Source organism: Pieris brassicae, unplaced genomic scaffold, assembly GCF_905147105.1.
Source record: "Pieris brassicae unplaced genomic scaffold, ilPieBrab1.1, whole genome shotgun sequence".
In the NCBI taxonomy this organism is placed as follows: domain Eukaryota; kingdom Metazoa; phylum Arthropoda; class Insecta; order Lepidoptera; family Pieridae; genus Pieris; species Pieris brassicae.
The window spans coordinates 7501-12500 of NW_025576249.1; the positions used below are offsets into that span (position 1 = coordinate 7501).

Genomic DNA, 5000 nt, shown 5'->3' on the forward strand with positions numbered 1-5000 from the left:
CGCGAGAAAGCGGAACCTCCCGAACACCACATCTCCCGCGACCGAGACGACCGCGGGATTCAGTGCTGGGCTCATCCCTGTTCGCTCGCAGCTACTAAGGGAATCCTGGTTAGTTTCTTTTCCTCCGCTTACTAATATGCTTAAATTCGGCGGGTGATCCTCCCTGATCTGAGGCCAACGATAAAAAGGTGTGAGGCAGACGCGATATCCGTCGGCGCAACGGGCGTACGCGACACGCTATTTTTACAAGCGCGTCGACGACGCCACGCGCCCTCCGGACGTCGAGTCCGCCTACATTATATGCGCTCGCACGAAAGCGGCGCGGCACCTTGCGAACAGCGTGGTGGTGGCGACACATAGATGTCGCGTTGCGCGAAATCAATCAATCGCACACCACCAAGCGGTTCTTCTGTTGTTGTTCGTTAACGACGGCATCGTTCCGTCCGTTTTAAGAACACACGTCACAATAATTTCGTACACACTACAATTGCACAAACACCGCACGCACACACTGGGCGCAACCGCTAGAGCAGCGGGCGCGCGCGTTTCGCTTCCTCTCGCGAGAGTAAGAGAAACTGAGCCGAACGCGACAACTTTCAACGACAGCGTCGAGACACGTCGACGCGCGCACCGGCGCCGACCGTCGCGCGATCGCCATGCGGGACCGGGACGATGCGAGCAAACACGCGCGACGCGTAAACGCGAACGTCGTTGTCGTCGTTGTCGTTGTCGTTGCGTAAAGACTCGACGCGCACCCGTGCCGCGGGAGACACGGTGCGGCGGGGAGAATTTATTTGTGCGACAAAAGTATCGTATAGACGTGGCTTAACACGGCCAATACGGATGACGAGTCGTAATCGAACATATATTCGAACGGATCGTTCGGCCGCTCGGCGGCCTAGCGAAACCGTCAATTGCACGCGCGACAGAGATGCGGCGCTACGACCGGAGTCGCAGCGATCGCCGCTCGTCACGCGAACAGTGTGGCTTTTTGTTTTTATGCAGCCGGCCCTCAGACAGGAGTGGTCCTGGATATTTCTCCACGGACCGCAATGTGCGTTCGAAATGTCGATGTTCAAATGTGTCCTGCAGTTCACACTATGACGCGCAGTTAACTGCGTTCTTCATCGACCCGCGAGCCAAGTGATCCACCGTTCAGGGTAATCGTTTTGTTTTTGTGTGTGTTTTTGTATGAGAAAATATAAAAGGTGCGAAAAAATTAAACAAAAAAATTTGAAAATAATACTTATCATTAACGTGTACGACAAATGAAAAGAAAGAAAATCTCTTTTATTTGCGTGGTTGTACACAAAAATTAAAATATTATTTCAAAGTATCAATAGGCGATAGCGAACGCTAATCAAAGCGTGTCGCAACGCACACGTCGCGAATCGACGAGAGAGAGTCAACCGTCTCGGATTCGATTTTGATTCGTATCATTCACGTGTTTTTGTATTTTTTTCTTTTTTTGCGAGTCTTTGACAACAACAAAACAAAAAGAAAAAACCAACGTTAATGATCCTTCCGCAGGTTCCCCTACGGAAACCTTGTTACGACTTTTACTTCCTCTAAATGATCAAGTTTGGTCAACTTCCCAGCAACGCCGACGGCCGTGAGGCCACCGCGTGTCGGTCCGAAGACCTCACTAAATCATTCAATCGGTAGTAGCGACGGGCGGTGTGTACAAAGGGCAGGGACGTAATCAACGCGAGCTTATGACTCGCGCTTACTAGGAATTCCTCGTTTATGGGGGATAATTGCAAACCCCAATCCCCAGCACGAAGGAGTTTCAACGGGTTGCCCGGGCCTCTAGGCCAGGGAGAACATGTTGATTCCTTCAGTGTAGCGCGCGTGCGGCCCAGGACATCTAAGGGCATCACAGACCTGTTATTGCTCAATCTCGTGCGGCTCGAAGCCGCCGGTCCCTCTAAGAAGAATTTTAATACGTCGCCAGTGAGTTGCGCTCCCCGAGAGTCGCGCACACCTTGAATGACGACGCCTATTTAGCAGGCTAGAGTCTCGTTCGTTACCGGAATTAACCAGACAAATCGCTCCACCAACTAAGAACGGCCATGCACCACCACCCACCGAATCAAGAAAGAGCTGTTAATCTGTCAATCCTTCCGGTGTCCGGGCCTGGTGAGATTTCCCGTGTTGAGTCAAATTAAGCCGCAGGCTCCACTCCTGGTGGTGCCCTTCCGTCAATTCCTTTAAGTTTCAGCTTTGCAACCATACTCCCCCCGGAGTCCAAAATCTTTGGTTTCCCGGAAGCTGCCCGCCGAGCCATTGTAGTAACGTCGGCGGATCGCTAGATGACATATTTACGGTTAGAACTAGGGCGGTATCTAATCGCCTTCGAACCTCTAACTTTCGTTCTTGATTGATGAAAACACCTTTGGCAAATGCTTTCGCTGATGTTCGTCTTGCGACGATCCAAGAATTTCACCTCTAACGTCGCAATACGAATGCCCCCAGTTATCCCTATTAATCATTACCTCGGAGTTCTGAAAACCAACAAAATAGAACCGAGATCATATTCTATTATTCCATGCACGAAATATTCAAGCGGCATTTTGAGCCCGCTTTGAGCACTCTAATTTGTTCAAAGTAAAATTGTCGGCCCACCTCGACACTCACCGAAGAGCACCGCGATAGGATTTTGATATTGAACCGGCGTTTTACCGCCGGCTCACCGACGATATGCTCCGCAGACGTGTCAGTATCACCGCGGATGCGGTGCACCGACAGCGCGGCGCACAAATGCAACTACGAGCTTTTTAACCGCAACAATTTTAGTATACGCTATTGGAGCTGGAATTACCGCGGCTGCTGGCACCAGACTTGCCCTCCAATTGTTCCTCGTTAAAATATTTAAAGTGTACTCATTCCGATTACGAGGCCTCGTAAGAGTCCCGTATCGTTATTTTTCGTCACTACCTCCCCGTGCCGGGAGTGGGTAATTTGCGCGCCTGCTGCCTTCCTTGGATGTGGTAGCCGTTTCTCAGGCTCCCTCTCCGGAATCGAACCCTGATTCCCCGTTACCCGTGACAACCATGGTAGTCGCAGAAACTACCATCGAAAGTTGATAAGGCAGACATTTGAAAGATGCGTCGCCGGTACTGGACCGTGCGATCGGCAAAAGTTATCCAGATTCATCAAAATTAACGACTTCGGACGCATGGCCCTCCGCCGATTGGTTTTGATCTAATAAAAGCACTCATCCCATCACTGGTCAGAGTTCTGATTGCATGTATTAGCTCTAGAATTACCACAGTTATCCAAGTAACTGAGTAAGATCTAAGGAACCAAAACTGATATATTGAGCCATTCGCGGTATCGCCTTAATACGGCTTGCACTGAGACATGCATGGCTTAATCTTTGAGACAAGCATATAACTACTGGCAGGATCAACCAGGGAGCTGCTTACGCAAACGACACGCCTACACCGCGGTCACGCGGCTTCGGCGAGCCGCTGGCTCGGCGGCGTCGAGGGGCGCGCGCTTGCGCGCGCGCCTTCTCGACACGCGTGAACGTAACGCGTCGAATTTGCACGCGACGCGACGTTCGCGCTTCATATCGATAGACTAACTTTGACCGGTCTACGAGCGGCCGTCCCGTCACGATCTCGCAACGAGGTGATGTACAACGATGCTCGACCACTGTGAGGGACATAAAACTGCAACGAACACGACCCCGCGGGCGGGAATCGATGTTGTGACAATTTGAAAATTGAACATTCATCTAAACGCAACTTCTCAATTTTTATTCAATACGTTATTGTAAACATATTAAAACTCGGCTGGCAATTACATGCGCACACACACGCATGATTCGCACTAGATACGATCAACGCCCGGAGCTTGAGGGATAAATTCCAACACGACGCTGCGCACACCGTTTCGACGATGGGCGCGTGTGCGTCCTCTTTTATACATTCTTTACATATACGGTCGCCGTGGCGACCGCGCACGTGTCGAACACGCTAGGCGCCCTGCGTTGAGGTGTGCCTAGAAGCGTATTCTTTTAACATCACAGATAACACCGGGGGAGACGGTCCCAAATCTTGGTCGATTGGTAACATCACCATACGGTCTGCGAACGCGGTGCTATAATATAATTTTATATTATATTATATAAAATATGAGGAGGAGTAGTATGTATATTCTTTGTTATTTTGTGTTGACACAAGAGAGATATATAAAATGTACTATACACCACACACACAGAGAGAGAGAGAGCTGGGAAAGATCTCGGCGGTCTCGCATTCGAAATACGAATTTGATATAATTTCCTCCGAAAATCCATACCCATATCTATATCATCCATGCGCGAATATATGTATATAATATTCTCACACTTCGCACAAACACAAAAACAAGAACACATTCTATTCTCTCTCGTCCGTCGTTCGTGTCTATTTGAGACGAACGACGCGCGGCAACGAGAACGAGTCGACGCTGTGCGCACGACTGTTTCGCTCCACATCTATACCGAGAGCAATAGTCCGCGTCGGCATTGGAGCGGACGTCGAATGTTTCTCGTAGAGCGAGCGAGAGAGAGACGATTTTTCATTTTATTATGTATGTGTATTGGCGTGCAGTAGTAGCACGTAGTAGTACTAGTAGTAGTAGTAAAAAAATATTATTATTTATTTTATTGACTGATATGATTTTGTTTGTTTTCTTTTTTTTGAATAGACATTTGTATTGATAGATATGTTTCTCGTTGAAGCTCGCAGCACACGCTCAGAGAAATGGCAATGTGGGTTTATTTGAAGAAAAGAAAAAACAAAAAAAACAATTATATTTATTAATAATATGTATGTATGTATGTATGTATGTATGTATGTATGTATAATAATGAATTATAATAATTATTCCGATGCAACGTCAGAGGAAAATGTTTCTCGTACAGGTGCGGCGCGCGACGGCCGGCCGCTCGACAGTTTCGCGCCGAATGTTTCTCGTTGAAGCTCGCAGCACACGCTCAGAGAAATGGC

At 48.7% G+C, this 5000-nt stretch overlaps 3 non-coding genes across 3 annotated transcripts in view; all 3 read right to left on the reverse strand.

Annotated features, from left to right (window-relative positions):
* LOC123719915 overlaps positions 1-177 on the reverse strand; it is a 3947-nt gene extending 3770 nt beyond the window's left edge. The window contains exon 1 of the ribosomal RNA XR_006756012.1: positions 1-177. This exon is cut by the window's left edge and continues 3770 nt beyond it. This is a non-coding gene — a ribosomal RNA (large subunit ribosomal RNA).
* Positions 178-1006: 829 nt separating this feature from the next.
* Positions 1007-1163, reverse strand: LOC123719909. Its single transcript, XR_006756006.1, has one exon. It is a non-coding gene; the product is annotated as a 5.8S ribosomal RNA (ribosomal RNA).
* A 350-nt stretch (positions 1164-1513) lies between these two features.
* On the reverse strand, positions 1514-3419 carry LOC123719921. Its single transcript, XR_006756017.1, has one exon. It is a non-coding gene; the product is annotated as a small subunit ribosomal RNA (ribosomal RNA).
* Positions 3420-5000: the final 1581 nt, after the last annotated feature.